This window comes from Fulmarus glacialis, unplaced genomic scaffold (genome assembly GCF_000690835.1).
Source record: "Fulmarus glacialis isolate BGI_N327 unplaced genomic scaffold, ASM69083v1 scaffold2661, whole genome shotgun sequence".
Classification (NCBI taxonomy): domain Eukaryota; kingdom Metazoa; phylum Chordata; class Aves; order Procellariiformes; family Procellariidae; genus Fulmarus; species Fulmarus glacialis.
In genome coordinates this window covers 87,843-100,194 of record NW_009193207.1, presented here as the reverse complement: position 1 = coordinate 100,194, position 12,352 = coordinate 87,843, and the positions used below count along the sequence as shown (strand labels likewise).

The window sequence follows — 12,352 nt, the reverse complement described above, 5'->3', positions numbered from 1 at the left end:
TGTAATACCAATGAGTTATGACTGCTTTCAGTGGAGATGAAATATGAAGGTTTCCATCTCTGCTGAAAGCTGTAGCTAGGTGGCTACCAACTGCTTCCCAATGCTGAGGATCTCTAATGATTGTAATGGTACTAGCTATGAAGCCATTAGATAATATCTACAATATGTTTCTATGTCCTTTGTACGCATCATGAATTTGAAATTCCTGCAGTTCATATTGGGCTACAGAGAAGGGATGTAAAATTTCAGTAGCCCTTTATCATGACCGATGATATTACAATTTTTGGGGCAGGTGCATCTCCGAAGTAATTTATCAAAATAAATTCCTTCAGATGCACACTACTTCCTTTAATGAAACCATTAGCAAAGGGCAGAAGATTGAAGTTTCTGATTGCTGGTAATGTGCCAGTAGCCAAATTTTCTGTCTTCTCTCCAGAAAGGTCTTGGGAAATTTCAAAAGGTTTTTTAACCTTTGTAATAATGGCTTTATATCAAAGCCACTTTAGAATTCAGATACACCAGTAATGACCTATTGGAAAGAGAGAAACAGAAGTGACAGATTATTATGTAACAATTGGTACATCAGTTCTGCACTATATAGTGCAGAAAGCAGGAATATCAGTCACATTTGACTGTCAGGCTTTTCCATTTTAGAAGTATAGATCATCATCTTTTGCCCAGTGAGGAAGGATTATATTATTTGAGATGGGTGAAGCAGAATAGGGTTATTTAGGATACAAGATACATAGGTTATTGTGTTATCGTTCAATTTTGAAAAATTGGAGAATATGAAGATACAGGGGTGGAGGGAACCACAAGAGGTCATCTGCTTCCTTTCCTCTTCTACCTGACTCAAAGAACCTATGTTATTTCTGAATGATGTATAACCTGTTCTTCAAAGATCTCTTAGGCTAGACTGTGCATTTTCTTCTGCCTCAGACAACCTATTCCATAAATTCTCCATCATTATTTTGATAATAAAGATTGGCTTAATGTGAAACAAATCTTCCTTGTTGCAGCTTAAGCCCATTACTTCAGGCCCTGCCTATGAACATGGAAAATAGGTTATTCTTCCTCATATTTGGAAGACTTTTATGTACATGGAGACAGTAATCATCGTTCCCCATAATCTTTTCCAGGCTAAACAAACCCAATTCTTTCAGTCATTCCTCACGGATCTTATTTTCTAGTTTTTTATTTATTCTCCTTGTTCTTTTTTGTTTCTTTTAGCTTGAGAAATTTTTTTCTTGCAGTATAGTTCTCAAAATTGGATGTAGTCCTTTCGCTGAGGCCTTGCTAGTGCTGAGTAGAGTAGGAATACCTGACATCTTACAGGTGATACTCATCTTTATACAACTTACTGTGGGAGGGTTCTTTGGTTAGTTCGGTTTTGTTTTTTAACCACAGCAGCATGCAGTTGCTAACTTATATTCAGCTTGTGGTCTACTATAGTCTCCAAATGCTTTTCTGAGAGCAGCTTTTCCTGTTGAATCTTTTCTGTCCTATGTTTATAGGATTAGTTGTTCCTACAGAAAAGCAGCAACTTGCATTTAACTTTATTGCTTCCCATTTTTTTAAACCCTATCTCCAATACTGGATTTTAATCCTGTCCTCTAGCGTTCTCCTGGTGTGGTGTAGGCTCAGAGCTCAGCTGCAGCTGTGGCTGGTGGTGCAGCAAACATGATTTAGAATGATACTACTGGCAGTCTCGCCCTCACCCAGGGTAATGCCAGAGCTGGTCTTTTCCTGGCGATATGCAGAGCTGGGGAAACAGGAGCACAGGATCCTCATGCAGGTCAGAGTGCCTTGTGGTCTTGTCTGCTGGGCTTCCCGTTTACCTTCTCTCCTATTTTTCTTAATATTTGACTTTATGTTGAGGCCACTGATTACTCAATGCTGCAGGCATGAGCAAAGCTGAGCTGGAGGAAGCTCTGGTGACTCACAGGCAGTTTGTTGCAAGTTAAACCTGGATGATGAATTTACTCTGCCACTTGTGGCACAAAAGTTTCACCTCATTGCATAATGAGGTCTGTGTTTTTATCTTCTTGGCAGTGGTGCAGGGCTTGTTTCTTTTTTGTTTTGTGTGTATATGATTTTCTGATTTGTCTTGAACTTCATAAATTACCATTAAATGCAAATATGGGTAAATCCCCAAGTCACAGAGTATGTTTTATATCTGAAACTTGTTTCTATTTATGGGATTTCTCTTCCTCTGAACCTGTCCCTTTAAATTAAATTTCTCTATCAGTAATACATACCAGTTGCTGAGGAAAAACTGGATCTGAGTAGAATCATTTCAAAGCAGAGCTGAGATAGCCTGAAAAGATGTCCTGTCATTTCCACAAACTCTCTTGCTGCTCCTTTGCCCTGGAGTCTTTAGTTTGCCGTGTTTAACACTCAGAGTCACAAAAAATAAGGCTTTAAGGGATCAAGGCAAAAGATTAATTTCAAAGGACATACAGCACTTGCAGTAGCCAAATACACAGCAGAAAATATGTTGAACCTGCTTTTTGTTGAACCTATGTGGGTTGTTCAATTCTTGTTGCTTTGTAAGTCTGCAGACAGAAGAGTAGTTGGGTTTGTCACCGAGTTTTTTTCACAAATGTTGAGATCTGCTGCTTTGCGTCTGTTTCTGGACTTATCAAAATACCAGTACATGGAAACAAATACTTTTGGAACAAAATTTTCAAGTTTGGATGACAGAAGTTAAGCTCCAAAAGCCATGCCTTTCACTACAGCACTCTTGCTCAAAAATGCCAGGCACCTGGCAGAATTTGTAAGGGGGACGGCTGAGGGTGGTCTCTGCCTTAGAAAATCCTGAGAATGGCCTTAGACTTTCCAGTAATGTTATTTATAAATCTGGCTCTGATTTACTGTGTTGGGTAGCTTTGTTTTCATATATGCCACAGGAATTATTTAGGGTTCTTACTTTTCTACAACAGTCAACATTCCTTTTTTAACAGGTTTTTTTAAGTTTGATGGGATTTCTTATGAGAGCTGTAGGAGAACCTGAGAAATAACAGGTTGCAAGATGAAAAGAAAATCTGACCTAAATTTCAAACTCACTAAACTTGAATTGAAAACAGTATCAATAGTATCAGTGCCCCATTTTGCTGCTGTTGACATCAGTGGCTGCAGTCCTCATGACTTTGGTGCTGAGGATTTTGCTCAATATTTTATTCACTTTATAGAACTGGAAGTTGAAAAGTTGGAGAAAACTTTGAAGTTCTTCCTGTATGGGAATCTTGGAAATATGGTGATGCTGAAACAGTTCAGGAGTGCATTGATGGTGCATTGAAAGGCTTTTGTACACCACAACCCAAGTTCAGACTTCAGATTTCCTTATTATTTTCCCTGCAGTTAACAGCATCACTAACTGCTTCTGGATTCCTTACATTGCTTCATAGGCCATATCAAAGGAAATTAAATAATCTTGAAGCAGTTCCAGATACAAAGTTCACAGAGAGGCCCCATCTTTGCAATAGGCTTAGATTCAAAGAGCAATATTTTTACTTTCGAGGCTCTTGTATCCTGTCCCAAACATTGCTAATCAAATCCAGTTTATTAAAACCCTGAATTCACGTTTTGGAAGGTAAATATTGGGAAAAGCCCCACACTTAAAAAGTAGAAGCTACTGTGATGTGTGCCTGCCTGGACTGAATTTAGCTGCAGTCATTTTGCTCACTATTTAATAGTGTGCAATGCAGCTGACTGTGTTTATTTAGCAGGTAAAGTATAATTGGGGTTTTACTACGTTTTACCAAGTTGCACCTATTTGAAGATGAGATTAGATCACTAACCACTGAGAACTAATTCATCTTTCTTGAGTATAAGTCCAGTTGAAGAGCTGATGCTTGCCTTTTGGAAATCTCTTTAGCTGTCTCTGAACAGTGCTGTGCTTTCTTTTGTGTACAGGACATGGAAATTCTGAACACCGCAATTCTCACGGGAAAAACAGTGGCAGTGCCTATCAAAGTGGTCTCCATTGAGGAGAACAGTGCAGTGACAGACATCTCTGAATCAGTTGAGTGCAAATCCTCTGATGAAGACGTCATTAAAGTAAGTTCATGCCATGTATTGGTTTCTGAAATTTGTCTTTTTATACACAAAAGGATAATAGCCTGGGAACAACCACTAAATCAACTCCTGCAGATTAATTGTACTACTGTTTCAAAAGCATAAGGAGACAGATTTTTAAGAAAAGAGAGAGTTAGGTGCAACAGTACAGCCACCAAACTGAGTTTCAGTAGAATTTCAGTGTTTAATTTTTATTTGTGTCCTAATTTTAAAATGTCTTGGTAATGTCACCTCAAATCCTCTGTGCATCCGCTCTGCTGTTGGTACTGCCTCTCCAGATGTTTCTTATCACCTTTCCAGCTGTGATTATCACCTCCACAGCTGCATCAGTGGAACGGAGTGGATAAGCGTTCCCCAGCAACTGCAATGCAGTCATCCTGGTCAACTTCACATTCTGCTGAGAGCTGTTTTGAAATAACAACTTGATTCTGCACAGAAGTGGCTAGAAAGCATTCACATGACCAGTCCATCCGTTTAGCACTAGCAGCTTAATGTTGCACAGTAACAAACACCAGTGGTGTAGTACTGTCTTAAGGCAACACAGCGATTTCTGCTGTGAATACGTAGTCAAAGCCCTGAAGGAAATTCACAGTTGTGCAGGGAGTCAGTACAAAGGCAATGCTCTGCATGAATCCCGTTGCACTTTCCACACAGGATGTTCATGGTGCATGGTCTTTAAGCAAGTGTGAATTTACCCTTGGTCTATAAACTCTTTTGAACAGGGATTTTATTATATTACGTCATTTTACAGCATATAGCACAGTGGGCTTTGTGATGATACTCTTCAGGTGTCTTTAATATGCCATCAGCCCTTTTGGATGTGTGGTATACAAATAGTAATGCCGCAGCGTTATGTATTAGTCAGTTTAGTTTGTAGGTTCATGGAAAGCAATAAAACTCCTGTGAACTTGCAGGATCCAACAGTTTGCTGCACTATTGTAGAATTTATGTAGGAGCATTTATTATACCAGTAACCAAGTAGGTGGGAAAAATAGTCATATTTTGAACTAATGAAGCCATTATAGAATACTTCTACAGAAAGCGTTCTGCTTTCAGCGGATCCTTCAGAGCCAAACAAGTCTCTCCAGTTTGCTGGAGCTTGAAGTGCTCCCATATATCAGATGCTTTACAGAGTTTTTAATCTCAAAGAATTTCTGTTAACCTTTTTCCTAAGGTAGCTACCTAACTACAAATCAAAGTAATAGCTGGAATTTAGTTTAGGGATCATCCTGGTTGTAACCTTATTGGAAACCACATTCTTGAGTAAGAAAAAATACAAGATAGCATTCACAAATTAAAAAAATAAATTCAGAAAAGGACTACTATGATCATCCAGATTAGCCATCTTGCTTAAACAGCTTACAAAATTTCATCAAATAATTCCAGCCCCATGGGGATTTCTTCTTTCTAACAGTGAAAATGATCAGTGTTAAATTCTTCCATGAAGAGGAAGACTCAAGTCAGGGAGAAAAAAAATATTATCTGATGGGCATTTGTTATACATCACCACATGATGCATAGAAAATGACAGCACAATGATTTCCCAAATAAAAATCTCTTTGCAAAAATTACTTCTGAGTTTTATAGCTTAGGAGCATATGGATCGAGAAGAAATGAAATTCCAAATCTTACAAAAAAAGAGAGTGTTCTTGCAGTAATTGCAGTACAGCCTGGACTATTGCAGTTCTCCAACAATATGTTTGGAAAGAATGTTTTCTTGACGCGCTATGTCCTTTGATTAGCACTTGGGACCCTGCTGTGCTCTCCTCTTATTTTCTACAGAAATAATTTATTTCCACTAAAAAGGTTTCTTGAAATGGAGTCTCTTTGCACTATCGGAACATTTTTAAGTGGCTTCTAGAAGCCTCCCTATCTAGCCACTCTGAAGTTGAAGTGAAACAAATAACTGGAGGCTAACACACAGTGTTTATTGGAATCGACTAGAGAAATTTTTCAGGTGTAATTTCTTTCTCTTCAGAAATGTTTTGAAATTGCTCAGATTAATAGAGAAACTATCTTCTGTGTATTTAGAAATATATGCAGAATCTCTAGAGGAATGCATCTGTGACATGAGTGCTAACGGCTGTGAAACATACAGCTAGTTAAAAAATAGACTTCAATGAGATGCTTTAAACAAAGGTTTTATCATCTCATCATAAAGGAAAGAGGGCTTTTTTTTTTCATCTAGAATGTTCCAGTTTCCAGGAAATTTCTTTACATGGGGAAATGAAGTTTGAGGTTCAAGTCAAGTTGACATGTTCATATTGGTTCTGATTTTAAAAAGCACTCAGTTTCAAATGGAGCACAAAGGCCTTAGTCCTTAATTCCTTTTGAAATTCCCCATCAAGCTTTTATGTTTAGGTCTTTGGATATATCATCATCCTCTGTAAAATACTGTTTTAGATACCTTGATGGGAGTAACCTTTCTGTTTAAAAAAAAAAAAAGTCCAGTCATCATAAACTATATCTGTTGGGAAGAGATCATGGTATCTTCAACAAAGAAAATGTGTGCATGTGTTTACAGTTCATGTTCCTGAGCATCCCTGTCATAGCAGAACCAAAACATATTTACAGGTATAAAAGCCTGTAGATTAATTTAAACCACAAACTAAGAAAAAAAAGGTGTTACTGATGAGAGCTATTTAAACTTAGACATATTAGCATCTAGAGGTTCACACAGATATTTTTGTTTGATTTCAATTGTGTGGAATTTCTGATAACTTTCGATTCAGGCAAACATACAGAGTTAGGCTAGAAGTTGAAGATGAACGGTGCCTATTAGCACTTGGCTTGTAATATTTAGTCATCAAATAAATAAGTGTCCATTTGTATGGTTCATGTAAAGAGCCTAAAGGTAATGTTTCTCCGAGCAATTTGAATGGCCATCAGATAAAAGCTTATTTATATTAATTTTTACAGTGCCTTCTGTTTGGCTGCAATTACATTATTCTCAGTAACAGAGCCCCGTGGAGACCTAAACCTAAGATATATCTGCAAGTAACAGGTAGTAGTTTCCCCAGTGATAAGCATGGTCTCGAGGCAGCTCAGTGCAGTTTGTGTCCTGTCTTAATCTGCTGACTCCTTTTACTTTTTTTATTGTCTTACAGTTTCAGCTCTTTACTTCTGAATTTACAGTTGATTTCATGAACTTTAGAAGTCTTTGAATGCTCTAGACCTTCACACAGTGGTCCAACCTTTTAAAAGTGGACACAAAATTTATTATGGCACTAAAAATCAAGCAACAGCCAAATTTTACTTTGCTAAGCTGGAATTTACCAATAGGATCCATATAGCTGGATCCATTAATAGTAATTGCAGTTGCATGCGTAGGGTCCTTTTCATCTCCTGGAAATTCAAATGGAATGTGGCTGCTTTTGCTGGTGCTTTTGTGCAGTTTGCTCAAGAGTAAATACTTCTCCGGGTTCCCAGGGCACCTGGCTGCTAGAACAGATGCAGTTTCATGCTGTGAAGAGTTTTAGGAGACTTGCAATACCTTGTGACATTTCCAGATTGAAAAGTCTTGATAATGCTTATGAACTTGAGGATGTTTTTTCAATTAAAATAACCTGAGTTCAAAAATCTTCAGTGCTACATGTATTTCAGAAGCTACTGTAAACATTTTAGGTTTGTATTTCATCATTCTTGGACTAGCTTTTATCCCATTGCTACATGAGGGGATGCTGTATACATGGTATTATATTCTCATTGTATTGCTGTTATTTATAATTGGTAAATTAAAAGCTGGATACTAGCTTAAAATTAAAGCTAGTAAATTAAAAGCTGAGACTACTCAGTGTATTAGCCTTGAACCATACTCTGAAGACCTTATTTACTAGTTTCTTTTCATTTTTAAATGGCATTAATAGCTTTGAGATGTATTCAGATCAAAACATGGATTCAGATAATATTAGTCCACACATGCAGCTGCTCTGGTCATCACTGGAAACAGAAGCACGGATCTTACCTTTAAGATGTCCCTCAGTAGTTGTTAATAAACAGTGGGCTTTTGGTTTCATTGGTACTGATGAGCAGAGGGAGACATTTACCACAGGTAAAGGCCACTGCAAGAATGTTAGGAATTTCTCTTAGGAGCTAAAATCCAAGACAGTGTGTCACAGCTGTCCCTCTCTTATCACAGTAACTTGAAACAAAATCCAGATCAAAGCAACTGAATTGTTGGGGGCTGAAAATCTGGCTAGAGGGGTTTATGGTTGAACTCCAGCTTAATAGCTGGAAAAGGCTGGAACTACTGCTGGTATCAATACTTTCAAAGCAATAGTGATGGCACCTACAGACACCTGTCAAGGTTACAGATCTTGTTTAAAAGCCCAATCCAGGAATCGTTTACACACGAGTAACTTCATTGTGAATACCGCTGACATCAGGGAACATACTCATATGAAATAGTCGTTTAGGATCCATAAATGTTTCAGAGATTTTGCCATTTGTGGTGGAAACAGTTTATGAAATGAAATTAATTCTTACTAAATAGATGAAAACTCATGTTGAAATGTCTGCTGTTAATTTGTGAATCTATTCAGCTTAAAGGCCAGTCTGGATGCTGTGTAATACATGATGTAAGAGAGTCTCAGTTTGCCAGTAAGGAAGCTGTCAGATGGACATTTTCATAAGAGATAAATAGATAGTTGTATACTAACTGCAGTATTTTATTTTTAAAATTGTTTATCTGGAACTGTATCACAAGACCCTGTTTACTACAGAGAAGTCATCAGCACTTCATTATGTAGATGATACTTTGGCATTGTCCTGATATACCCAATCTTACACAAATAGCTATGCTTCAACCTCTTCAGTTATTATTTAACTACGTAGAAATTTCACTGTTCTTCCTTACTTCCCAGTATTTGCAAAACTTAACATATATTTAAAAACTAGATACAGAAGCACTGTTTTCCCTTTGACAGGCAGAGGAACCACTAGTTAGCAGCATCCATAGGTATTTTTATTAAAAGTTAAGTTAGGCATTTTCCTGCCAGTAGGTTGAATGCCGTTCCAAGCTGAGGGGCTGAGCTACAGGCAGCTATTAAAGAATCGAACTCTTAAGCCTCAATCCTGCACTCATTAAAGTGCTGCACTCATTAAAGCCATCAGGAAAGCTCACCCTGAAATTTTAATGGTATGGGGACAGTCCCTCAGGCTCCTTAATGTTTCATCATAGTACCATGGCTATTCCAGAGCAAAAGGTCTTAATAAATACAAGATTATGTGTTTATGGATGCCTTTTCATCATATTGTTTAGGCACCAAATAGAAAGATACTCACCCTGACTCAAATCAGTAGCTGTATATTGGGGTAACATGATCACTTCCTCTCTGAGTGTGGGGGCTGGATGCCAGACTTTGTAATTCAGAAGCAGGCTTCTGCCAGTAATGGAAATCATCTTGCACTTTCTTTATATTAGCCCTACCTAGACAAGTGTGGTTATCCATGCATGAGCAGGGCTGATACTCTGTTAGTGAGAGCAGAGGTCCCCACCCTGTACATACATTGACCTGAATGGGGATCAGCTTCTCCCCACAGCTGATGGACTGGCTGGGGGTAACATTCTGCTGCATCACCAGCTTCTGCTACTTGATCTACCTACTGTAAGGGCTCAGCTGGTCCCTGGATCCATTGGAACTTTCCAGACATGCAACCAAGAGAGAGCAAAACAGGCACCCAGGGTATGGTGAGATGGGGACAGGTGATGACAGAAACATTGGTATGATGGAAGGGTGTGAAGTGTTACATTAAAGAAAGCGCTAGTGCCAAAATACATCGGTCTGTCAAAACCTGTATGAAGATGAATGGGAATCAGGGTGTGACTGTCCTTAACCAGTGCATCGCAGTGCTAAAGGATATGGAAATGCTTGAGATTGTTAAGGAAGGACCTAAATATCTGGTGTGTCGCTCTCCACAGGGCTAATTCAAGATCTGGTCCTTTTCCCATTGAAATTAGAAGTATTACACGATAAACATTACAGAACTGATCTTGTACAGAATCAGTGCTTCTGGTCCTAAACATAGCTTGGAGATAATTGTATTTGGTTCAGTGAAACATTACTATAGATACTGCCAAAATATAAAAATGAGGAATCTCTTAAGTGTCTGTCAGAGGAAAGCTAAGTCTGCTCAAAACAAAGCTTCCCGTGGCATCTAGGGTTTCTTCCCTGTGCTTTCTAACCAGCCGCATCTGGAGGCAGATAATGATGTGGTGGGTTGTGAAGAAGCGTGATGCAGATGGTGATTTCAAGGGGAAGCAGAGTTTCAGAAGATTTCGTTCCATTAGAAACCCTGGCATGTCACGGGCACGTTACATTTTCCCTCATACCTTTCAACTCCTGCTGCATACGGCAGGGTAAGCGTCCAAACTTGCATTGCATTTCTGCACCTCAGCATACACGTATTCTTCATATGGGGCTTTATTGCAAAGCCTTCAAGACTCAGAGGATTTAGGGCTTCACATTATGTTTTTAGTGCATGTTATAGGAGAAAATAAAAACAAGGGGCTGGCTAGAAAGAACTGGTTGTTCCTACCAGCTATTTTGATTGAGGAAAAACACTAACTTCCAATAAAAAGCTCCTACAGTGAATATAATGCAATTGAGTTATTGCTCATTTTTTACTTAGGTCAAATAAAACTCTATTTGGTGTTGGTTAGCTAGGTGCAACTGTTTGTAGAGCTGAGCATGCTGAATAACGAGTAGGTGGATAAGCTTCTGATTAAAAGAAGTCTCATTCCTAACTAAACCCTATAAAACAAAGGAAGAAATGAAAAGTTATGTTAGATGGGGTTTCCAGGAATCCAGTGTGGTCTAATAATAGACAGGCCATATTCTGTGCAGTCACTTTAATGTAATGATCCCTTCTGTGGTTTTATGACAGTCCTGCAAGATTCAGTGAAAGCATGGAGGGGTCAATCTAAACAACAGCAGCTACTGCCAGTCCTCCTCCACTGTAATATGCAGGCAGCTACTCTTGGAGGGTTGATGCCTCTTTCAGGTACTTCAACCCACGCATTCAAAATTGTAGCAGTACCCTCATTTTAAAAAGCAGTTGCATAACTTTCTGGAAGTTATGGAAGTTATTATCCCTTCCTTCTGGAAGGAATGAGGAGAAGTTGGATGAATACTCGTAAGGTGCCTGTGTGTTCATTCTCAGGCTTGCAAGTCTTCCCTTGTTTAGCTCCAGAATCAGGAGCTGAAAGCTCAGTCCGTGTAATACCGCTCTGAGAGCCAACACAGCCAAGCTGCTTTTGTGTCCTGAGCTAGGGTCTGTGTACGGGGCTGTAGGGGCACGCCAGCAGGCTCAGAACAAGCATGGGATCTCTGTCACATCCACTGCATGGTGCAGATACCCCAAAGGGCCACCACAAATGACCTTCCTGAAGTTTATGTTCGGTAGCTGATGAACTGCAAATACATTTCCTACTCACCACACCCTAATACAGCCTTGAAAGCCCCCAAAAGCAGAAGCTGTATCTCTTTCTGAGTCCAAACCCAGCACCCTATTTCTCTGATGACTCCTCTTTCCTCTTCTGATATTATGCATTCCTGTGATTTGTGTGAAACTGAAAAGCTTTAAAAACGGGAAAGAAAGTCACAGCATGGAAATTCCATTGTTTTGCTGTTCTGAAGCCCGTGACTTTGTAGGCTTTTCTTCTGGTAAATCTAATATGATATGTTATATTCTGAACAGAATTGCAAATTGAAAGTCCACCTCCTTGCCCTCCTCCATATTTTTGATAGACCCGTGATTTATTGGGATCAATATACATCAGTAGAGCAGAAAAACTTCAGAGGAGCTTTAGAAAAATGAAGCGTTACCGCACACTTCTGTCAGATGCAAATGCGGCGTATAGGCCAGCAATATGTAGAGCTTTCGCAGAAGATGTGATATCATTAATGGATACCACTACTCCCCAAGCAGTCAGCCTCTTTGGAAATTGAAACTCAAAATTGACATGGTCTGCAATACTTAAATTCAGCGATAAAAGTTGTAAATACCTTGCCATCACATAAAATGCAAAAATTTCAAGGGCAGCTAAAGAAACTTTTAAACTCTATCCTTGCAGACTTCTTCCCTGTCATCTCATGCCTTCACCCAGCTCACTACCTGCATTAGTGATGTCAGTATGGAAAACCTATACATCCCAAATGAAAAATCAAAGCTGAGTGGCAGTAACAGTGTCTCAATTTCCACAGAAAGTGCTTCAAAATCAACTTCAAAGATGCAAGATCAAGACCAGGAAAGTAAATGGGAGAAATAACGTTAG

At 38.9% G+C, this 12,352-nt stretch overlaps 1 protein-coding gene across 1 annotated transcript in view; it reads left to right on the top strand.

The window, feature by feature from the left end:
* Positions 1 to 3,927: 3,927 nt before the first annotated feature.
* LOC104071133 (transmembrane protein 132C-like) overlaps positions 3,928 to 12,352 on the top strand; it is a 28,341-nt gene continuing 19,916 nt past the window's right edge. The window contains exon 1 of the mRNA XM_009587347.1: positions 3,928 to 4,059. The gene's annotated coding sequence lies outside the window, so the exon portion shown is untranslated. The remainder of the gene's footprint in view (positions 4,060 to 12,352) is intronic.